The 10,266-nt window shown below is 41.3% G+C and overlaps 1 long non-coding RNA gene across 1 annotated transcript; it reads right to left on the bottom strand.

Annotated features, from left to right (window-relative positions):
* Nucleotides 1–1,622: 1,622 nt before the first annotated feature.
* Nucleotides 1,623–9,964, bottom strand: LOC143027951 (uncharacterized). The gene is made up of 3 exons (XR_012966683.1): nucleotides 9,686–9,964; nucleotides 2,591–2,719; nucleotides 1,623–1,895 (listed from the first exon to the last, which is right to left on the bottom strand). It is a non-coding gene; the product is annotated as an uncharacterized LOC143027951 (long non-coding RNA).
* Nucleotides 9,965–10,266: the final 302 nt, after the last annotated feature.

The raw sequence follows: 10,266 nt of genomic DNA, 5'->3' as shown, positions 1-10,266 counted from the left end.
AGGTCACGGGGAAGGCATCTTTATTTATTTATTTATTTCTTCCTCTTTCTATTTCCTTTTTTTTTTTTTTTATTTAATTACTCTTTATTTATTTTCATTTTTCGCTTTCTTCTTCTTTTATTTTTCTTCATTTTCCCCTTGCTGCTTCTTTTCTCCTCCTCCATCTCCGCTTTCTACTCCTGCTCCTCTTCTTCCTCCTCCACTTTCTAGTTTTCCTTCTCCTCCTCCTCCTTGTCCTAATGCTTTCCTTGTCTCGTTTCCAGAGAATAGCTCTCTATCGCTTTGCCGTGTGTTCATTCTGTATAGGGCGTTGACTACAAAAATATCTAATGCATTAGAAAATTTTGTGACACTTCTATGGACCCAAGGCACGCAATACATTTCATGATTGGTATTAAATCTGTAACTAAGGAAGAATTACTCTGACCCTAAAATTGACAAATTCTACTCTCTCAGAGTCTATCTCTCTCTCCTTCCTTCCTTCCTTCTTTCGTTCATTCCTTCATTCCTTCCGGTTCGGTGGCAGGCCAGAACAAAGCATCAGTCGGAACCACTACCCCGGAGGTCGTCCAGCACCCCATAGGTGGGCAGCCCATCTCATCCTTCACCTTCACAAGGGCGCGGGGTGGTCGTCTTCAGTGTCACTGCGCTGCGAGCCGGTACACCAACTCTCGTGGAAGGAAAGTTGTGTATGTGTGTGTGTGAGTGTCAGCTCTCACCCGGGAGGACAATTGATGTCGATCACAAGCCCAACACATGATCCTAGAACATGGTGATTCATACGCACGCATATACATACACGACTCGTGGCGCAGTGGTAGAGTTCCTGGCGGACACTACGGAGGTCTGGGTTCGAATCTCGCGCAAGGCTGAAATAATTTCAGCATCGCTGCGCTGCGGGTCGTTACTCTAACTCTCGTGGGTGGGGAGTTGGATGTGTGTGTGCAAGGTCACAACATTACCCATAGATCGGTCATATATGAGCTCTGAGCTCTCTTCCGGGAAGGAAATAGCTGTCGATCACGAATCCAACACGTGATCCAAGACCATGGTCAGTGACACAGGCATACATACATACATTCCCGGATGAGAGCTCACAGTTCATATTGTGTTATCTCTGGGTAATTATGTGACGTTAAATTTCAAGTGGGGAGTGGAAACTGCTTTCTACTACCTGTGCCAGAGAGTTATATAAAAAGTATATATTACACTTTGCTATAGTTTTGTATCCAGTCCTTAAAATATAAAAATGATTTTATTACGATTTTGGGGATAATTTCGCAGTTGAGTTGTACAAAAATGATGTAAGCTCGTTTCTCAAGCAAAATGTAACGTCGTCTTAGTTACATATTTTCTTGTGAAATTTTGACGACTTTACCTTCCTCCGACTCAAAATCTCGATCAAATCAAGTCGACACACTGCGACACACTGCGACACACTGGTTATCTTTCTAGAAAATATATATGAGTTAGAAAAATGAAAATATTTCAGGTTGTAAATGGTTCGAAACTTTCAAGAAATACATACAAATATTTTCTGTCAAAAACAAGTTCGGATGTACTGTATGTCGCTAACCCAAACCACATAAGGAAAGGAAGAAAGAAAACGTGACACATATCATTTAAAGTTTTAATCTAACCAAATCTCACGATTTGATTCACAGAATTGTTTCGAAAGCGACTGGAAGAAGTCGTTCTTTGTTGCTTTTTGGAGTTCTAAGATCGAATACTTCCGCAGGCCCATTCCCCTCTCTCAGTTTGGCAACAGTATTGATCTGGAGCGCAATCACTGTGTAGACGACTTGGGCAATACGAAAACTCCGGGCATGGATAAGTTACACAATATATTCTGTCAAACTCCAGCCTCGGATCTTTGCAGGGATCAACAGGCACTTCTGACGGAGAAGAGAGAATCAAGATGAGAAGGAAATCATTTTATCGTTACAGAGGATATAATTTTGATTATTTCAAATTCATGTTATGTGCTTGTATCATGATTGTAGTAATACACGTGCACACGCACACACAAGCACACAATATGTGAATAAGTGTGTTTGCGAATGTGTTTGTGTACGTAATAATAATAATGATAATAATTAATACATCCCCAGCACCATCCTAAAGTCGGACGTGGTCTCACTACAGCAGTGGTTCTTAACCCCTGGGTCGCGACCCAAATTTGGGTCGCCAAGCCATTTTATTGGGTCGCTAAGGGTTTGCAGAAAATAATTATTTTCCCACTACAAATATATTATAACTATATGCTGTAATAATTAAAATACATGATGCCTAGTTTTAGGATTCTAAGCAGACCATGATTAAATAATTTTGTTTCTGTAACCCGCTTTTAAAAGCAAAATCATATTACTTATAAAGACAATTCGTATATCTATGTAGGCTTGGGTCGCGATGCTTGATTTGTGCATAATTTTGGGTCGCTGCCAAAAAAGGTTAAGAACCACTGCAATACAGCAAGCTGGTACGTCGTGCACCACGTCACTGGAGGCAACGCGGCCAGGGAGGAAACAGTGCCAGTTCCTGTGGCAGAGGCAAAGTCGCCGAGGACACACACACACACACACATACTTACTGGGACAGCAATGGTATCCATTCTCATCCCTGCAGTACTCCCAGCAGGGCCAAGGAAAATCAGGAAGAAAGCTGGTGGCAGCTACAGCGGACAGGGCCAACGCCACGAGTAAAAGACGAAACATTGCGCCTGAAATGCGAAACAAATTGAATGTTCCTCTCTCTTGTCACCGATGGTTCATCTGTCAGGACTGCTTCAGCGAGAGAAAAAAAAAAATCCAAATGTCACGTAAACACTCAGAATTGTTATTATTCTGTGAGAATTACCTGGAAAATTTACACCGTTAATGCTATTGTCTTCTTTTTGTTGTGCATCGTCGTCGGTAATTTGGGGGTAAGGAAGGAGGGGGTGTCCATGGGGCGGAGTTGGGGGGGGGGAGGAGAAAGTTAGAAGTAAAGAAGGAAGTACGAGTGTTGGGCTCCCAGCTTGCTGTGTTTTTTGAGTGATATTTTCTTTGTTTTCTTTTATTCATAGCATATATAAATGATATAGACCATGGACTAAAATCTACTGTTTTCAAATTTGCTGATGATACAAAACTGTGCGGAGTGGCAAATGATCACTTCAACCAATTAGATATTCAAGAAGATTTAGATCAATTACAGCTATGGTCTGAAAAGTGGCTAATGAAATTTAACACAAGTAAGTGCAAGGTAATACACAATGGTAAAAATAACAGTAAGTACGATTACAATTAATTTGGAAATTCATTAACAAAAGTGGATAGTGAGAAAGATATCGGCGTAATTATCAGTAATGATCTCAAATCATCCAAGCAGTGTATCTCAGCCTCTGAGAAAGCAAATAAGATTCTAGGACTGATTGCGCGATCTTTTGATTTAAAAAATCCAACTCATTAATGAGCTATATAAATCGTTAGTTCGTCCACATTTAGAATATGCTCCTTCCGTATGGTCACCGAATCTTATTAAAGACATTAACAGATTGTAAAAAAGTACAACGGCAAGCCACAAAACTAATTCCAAATATCAAAAATAAATCATACGAAAAATCGACTAAAACATATGAATCTGTTTTTCTTAAAAAGTGTAGACTCAGAGGTGACTTGATACAGGTCTTTAAAATTCTAAAGGGAATTGACAACATCAAAAGTGACAAAATTTTCACATTGAATGACAATCAGACAAGAAACAATGGTCTCAAACTGTCCGGAAATAGATTCAATTTGGAAGTAGGTAGAAGCAACTTCGCCAACCGTGTAGTTAATGAATGGAATAAACTTCCTGCAGAGGCAGTGCAATGTAGTTCAGTTCGAAGCTTTAAGAATCATTTAAATAAACACCTAAGCAATATGTTGTAATGGTTATGATTTATTTCATATTATTTGTTTTTGTTTTATCATTTGTCTGTTTGATTTCAATTTATTATTAGTTATATGTCAATTTATTATTAGTTATATGTCAATTTATTATTATTTACTATTTACCTGTTGGTTTATTATTTAACTATACCTATGCATTTACTTATGTATTGTATTTGTCATTTACATTATTAATTTTTTATTTATTACTCTATCATTATTTCACCACCCCTTGTCACCACTGTCACCACCACTGTCGGTGCTCGAACCATTACACGTATATTTGACTTGTAATACCACTCGTCTCGAGGCCCCTTGCCTTCGTTACGTGAGTTTCACTAAATATTCAAGTTCCTCTTAAGCAGTAGGCCCAATGCCTTGTATTTCCTGTAGTCTCACTATTTTCTAATTTCAATAGGCCCGTGCCTAGTTCTCGTCCTTTGGGTTAATAAAAGGGTGGTGAATTTTCTTTCTTCTTTCACTGTAATTTCACCGTCTTGTTACACTCAGGATCTCTTTCTCTCGTCTCACTACATCGTCTCTCTAGATCGTCTGACGAGATCCCGTATCCTACGCTAAGCTACCTTCGTCTGACGTCACTAATTTTTCTAATCCAATCTCCTGTGACTTCTGAAATAAATGTCACTCCTTATGGGCGTGACTTTGAATTCATGCACCAATAGTTTTTTTCTCCTTCTCCACCTTGCACCAATCCGGAAAGCCATTGAATGCCACTAGCAATATCGTTTACCTCAGCATTAGTCAAACGAAGCTAACCTGCGCTTACAGAGTTTTGATTACATCATCGATTATAAAACAGTCACCACCATCGGTGTGTTTACATAGACATAACGTCGCCCTCGAGCAGGCGTCGAGTCTGAATTATTCTAATGCCCTAGCTCATTTCCATTCGTACAACTACCGGCCTCTTACAATTATTATGATTTTTTTTCGCATCCGACCTAGAGACCAAAAGGTCTCCTGTCGGCATGCTCCTCCTTTGTAATCATTTCTTTGAGTTTGCGTGTGCCTAATTGGAGAACTTCCGTGTTATGTGTGTATATATATGTTTCGTATTGCGTTTTGTTTGGGGTTAGTTAAATTGTATATGTTAGTCTTTGTTGGTTAGGATGGAAGGGATTGGGGTGTAGGAGGTGGGATGGGGTAGAATGGAAGAGGTTAGGAATGTTCTGGTGAATGGAGAAAGTAGTTTATCTACCGTAGGTAGATTCTTGCATATTAAGTGTTTGTATGGTGCAGGTGGGAGGGAGAGTTGATTAACCGTTGGTGCTAGCATGCCGAGTGGCCGGAGGGTGTCTGAGGGTAGGTGTGGTGTATAAACTTAATACTGTACTACTTTCGTCCGCGTCTTCCTGCAAGTGTGAGACCTATGTTTGGAGGGTGCCGGTGGGAGTGGGAGTTTTGTTATTTCGTATTTATATTGTGAATTGTGAAGTTTGATTTTGTAATGTCTTTTCACAGCTTAGAGGCCAGTTTCTTTGTTGTTTAGTGTTTTCTGGTAGTGATGTGAATTCTTGTAAGATTAGTGTGTCGAGTGTGAATAATCTTTCCCATGTGTTAACTGCTTGTGTGTGTAGTTGCAAGTGTATAGCTGGAGTGTTTGTTTCTTTGTGTAATTCTTCGGCTGTTTTTCTGTCTGTATATTTCGTGTTTGTAATGAATTGTAGTGCTCTGTTTTGTACACTCTGTATTTTCTGTAGTGGTGTCTTTCGAAGTGTGTGAAGCGGAATAGCCGGATATGTTAAAACACTCCTCACATAGGCGAAGTACAGGATCTGCTTTTGTCTTTAGGACAACTCTTTGAAGCGTTGGAGCCTTTGAAGGTTCCATTTAGCCAAAGTTGCTGCGCTCTCGACGTGGGCTGTTCCTCCATAGGAGGAGAAGTTCCAGCCAAGTACTTTGCCATGTGTTGAGTATTTGTGTTGGATGCCATCTGCCGTGACAGATGACTTCCCTTCTCCTTGAATGTGTATTAGTGTGAATTTCTGTTGGTTCGTGCGAATTTTCCAGCAGCGCTCGTAAGCATTGATGCTTTTGATCGCGCGCTCTGTCTTTTTCGCAAGCATGCGTGTTGATTTACCTGGTTGTGTAACTATTTGTGTGATGTCGCCCGCGTATATGATGTGTTGACATCCCGGTTGTGGCTCCGGGATATCATGTAGGTAAATGTTGTATAGTGTTGGGCTAATGGAGCTTTCTTGCGGGACCCCACATGTAATAGTGAATTTTTGTCCAATGTGGTGGTGTATGCGTATGCATGCTTTTCTGTCTGTTAAGAAATTACATAATGTACGTGTAAGGCATGGGTGGAATTGTAGTTGTATTATTTTGTATTTTATCCCTCTCCACCACACCTTATCAAAGGCCTTGCTCACGTCTCTGAGCACCAGGTTGACCTGATGTTTCTGTGTGTGTGTCGGATCCTGGTCTGAAGCAGTGTTGTGACGGTTTTAGTAGGTTTTGTTGATGGAGGTGTGTGTGTAAAGTCTCTGGTTTTGTATTTTTTCGAAGAGTTTTCCGTGTATTTCTAGGAGTGATATGGGTCTGTTGTTGTTTACTTGTCTTGAGTTTGTGCCTGTTTTGGGGATAAAGATTATTATCACTGCTGTTTTTAAAGTGCGTGGAAAGTAACCCATCTCTAGTGGTGCGTTGAAGATGTTTGTGAGGTTTTGTATAATTTTGGGATATGCATGTGTAAGCATATGTTTTGCTATTCCCTATCTGCCTGGCGCCCTATTTTTCAGAGCTTAGAGCTTCATGGAATGTGTATGTGTTTGTATGGGCTTGGCTTGTCCCTCCTTTGGAAGAGCGGAGGGGTAGGAGTGTGTGGAGGGGGTTATGAGAGATGAGTGTTCTTCCATGCAGCAGGTTTCAATGTATTCTTCAAAGTCCTGCAGGTCAAAGTCTTGGTTTTCTGTTGGTGTGATGGTGAAAGTTTTTTTCCCAGTGTGTACGTAGCGCTGTTTCTTTTTCTTGTGGTGATTAGTGTTTCTTTTCCTAGTTCTTCTATTATGTAATGATTATGTGACGTTTTAGTGTTTCCCATCATTCTATTTACCAATTTCCAGAATGTTTTTGTGTCTTTGGTAGATGACAGTTTTGAGATCATTCCCTGCCATTTTTCCTTGTGTTGTGTTTTGTAGTCTTCGTTGAGTAGTTGTCTGATTTTGTTGAGTCTTTTGATATGATGTGGTCCTTGTGGATGTGTTGTGATATATTCGTGTATGTGTCTTACTTGTGTTAGTAGTCGTTTAAATGTTTTCTGTGATGGGTGCGTGTGGTAGTATCCTGTGAGCTATTTTTGGAATTGTGAGTGTTGCTGCGTGCGTGCTGTATGATTGTTTCTGTGACTTGTAGTGCTCGGTCTATTTCCTCCTTGTTCGCACCCTCCAAGTTGACCTCATCGCACGCCCACGTGAGCGACTTGAAACGGTTCCAGTTCGCTCTCTTGTGCGCGAATCGGCATCTTATCGGAGTCTGAATAGGGGACACAGACACTGCCATAATAACTGGGATGTGGTCACTTGATGTAAGAGGACCTGGTGTTATGTGGTAGTTGTGTGTGGCATGTCTGTTTTGTAAGACTATGTCTGGAGTGGTGGATGTCTGATGGGTAATGTATGTGTGGAAATCTGGTCCTATGTGTGGCATGCCAAGGGGGTTTGAATTCGTGTCCCAGAGTGCATACTGCTTGGGATCTGGCATTTAGGTCACCCATTATTTACGTCGGGTGTTAGAATGTGGAGAGTCTTATGAAGTCTGGAAATACAAGGTAGCATCGTCTGAATGGGATGTATGTTGAGGCGAATGTTGTTGGTCCTAGTGGGGTTTCTATCGTGACTGCTAACATGTCTGAATGAAAGTTGTCTATTAGTTTGTGTTTTATGTGTGTTTGGACAGCAATGCATGTTCCGTCGTGTTTTTCTTGTGTAGTGTTATTGGAGTGAATGGTGTATCCTGGTATTTTTATTGGCCTGTCTTTGTTACATCCGTGTCCGTTAATGATTATGGTATTTGGGTCTATTCGTCTGTAGGTGTTTATGAGTTCGTGTCTTCTGTGTCCGTCATCCAGGAGGTGCTCAGATGAGAGGGAGGGTGGGAGGGGTGTGGAGTGTATTTAGGGATGAAATGGGTGGGAGTGTTTTTATGCCTTTCCCTTTTTGGCTACCTCCCTTGAAAGGGGGAAAAAGCCTTGGTATATGTATGTATGTATGTATGTATGTATGTATGTATGTATGTATGTATGTATGTATGTATGCCTTCTGTTGTGTGTTTTATCTAGTTGTTGGTGTTTTGGTTAGTTTCCTAAATTTAGTTGATGATATCAGTTCCATTTCGTTATAATTGGTCCTAACTTGTTTAAGTCATCTTGTTCAGGTACGATTTTGAAATGTCCTTTGTCAAGTCCTTGTGTGAGGTTGTGTGTTGTTGGGATGTTTGGGATGCGTGTGTTTACTACTGCGCATATTGTGAAACCTAATTCCTTATCTGAAATGTGTTCTGAGCCTGTCTTCCGGGATGGAGATCTTTGGTTGGGTATTACCGGTTTGGGTACTTGTGGTGCTGTTGGAAGGGACGGATTAGGAGGAGGAGGAGGAGGAGGAGGAAGGTTCGTGGTTGTCAGTCCCCTTAGTTGCAACGGAAGGATTGTTGGTGGGGGTTGTGTTTTCAGTTTGTATTTTAATTTCCAAAAGAGATTCTGAGGAGCCTGCTGGAATTAGTGTGAATGGGGTGATGTTATTTTTGATACATAGCCCTGTGAGGTGTGTCTGGAATGTCCCTGGATGTGTGATGTTATGTTAGTGTGCTGAATAAATCATGCCCACTGTTTGTAGTTTTACTGTGTTAGACAAAGTCAAGGTGATTTGTGGAAGTCCTGTGGGTTGAGTGGGTTCAGTGGTGGTTGAGGTAGGAGCTTGTGCAATGCTTGAGGTGTTATTCTGTACTGCACCCGCGTATGTTTTAGTCCGCTTGGTTTTAAGGAGTTTTTTCCTCTCCTCCTTACGCATGGGACAGGACCCAGCCACAGCCAAATGATTCCCTTTACAGTTTAAGCACTGAGGTGTTGTTTCAGTACACTGTTTGTGGGTGTGCCCTTTTTGAGCACAATAGGAACAGATGTCTGTGTTGGGGCATTGCTTTGTAGAGTGGTTAAATTGATAACACTTTAGGTATTGTGTTATCTCTACGTAATCTTCTCTGCGGATTCTGTCCGCCGGGATGTACATAATGAAGGCTTTTATGCCTTCCTTTAGAAGTTCTTCCGCCTCGCCCTCAGTGGAGCATGTTATTTCAAATGTTCATGTCAGTGCACCTAGTTTTGAAACTTGAGTTCCCCTTAACTAATCGTGTTGCCTATGAATTTCTTGTTCAATTTCTTGGGCTGACAATAATGCTGGAGTAAGGCATACTTTACTTAGCTTTCCTTTTGATTTGTTGTCGTGGAATTTTTCCACATCTTGTGTATTAGCGCAGAGTACATTGTACCCTTTGCCTGTTCTGAATATATTTACAATGGGGATGCCTAATTCCCCACAGATGGTGTTTTGTACACTCCCGTTGTCCGGTGGTTCACCTTGTTCCGCACCTTAGGCGGACTCTGGTCTCGGCCATATTCCTTCCTATCAATTTTGTATTGTTGTGTAAAAAGAGAGAAATTTTTGTTGGATTGTGTTTGAAAGATTGTGTATAGATAGTGAGAGCAAGAATGGGGGTGGGTGGGTAATTACCGACCGATATACTTATATATTTACCTCTACTTCTGTTACCCTGTGAACAGACCGCCGCTCGCTCTACAGTTCCTCCCTTGAAGGCTTTGGAAGGCAGTAAGGGGCTCAAACAGCAGACCTGGTTTCTTGTTTTGTTTTCTTCTTTCTTGATTAGGTTCTTGGTGTTTTTGCCTTTTTCCAGTTAGTTCTCCTGAATCGTATCTTCTCTTCTTCTCGTGTCTTCTTGAATCGATATATGTCACGTATCGATATACCTCTTTTTTCTCTTTATCTGTATCTATGTGCATCGTACCCTGCGTTGCGTCGGATTATATAGTCTGCTATGGGGGTCGAGTTGCCAACTAGCACCTTTTTCACTAAATTGCAAAGACTGGAATCCTCTTATGATAACACGCTCACAATGACAGCGTCCTCTTCCATTTGTTAGGGCAGGATAGATAAGAGGGGGGAGAGGGAGGGAGGGGGGATTGCGGGGTTTAGTGGAAGGAAGGAAGAGATGAGATAGGTGTGGGGCAGACCCTCTTGCTCAGTTATTTTTATAGTCTCGCGGACTTGCTTGTGGGAAAAGACCAGGACAGATACTGTTGTTGATGTTCTGGATTGCA

This window comes from Oratosquilla oratoria, chromosome 9 (genome assembly GCF_046742065.1).
Source record: "Oratosquilla oratoria isolate Oo_2021 chromosome 9, ASM4674206v1, whole genome shotgun sequence".
In the NCBI taxonomy this organism is placed as follows: Eukaryota; Metazoa; Arthropoda; class Malacostraca; order Stomatopoda; family Squillidae; genus Oratosquilla; species Oratosquilla oratoria.
Note: the sequence above shows the minus strand (reverse complement) of the source record. Positions and strands in the feature narration are given on the sequence as shown.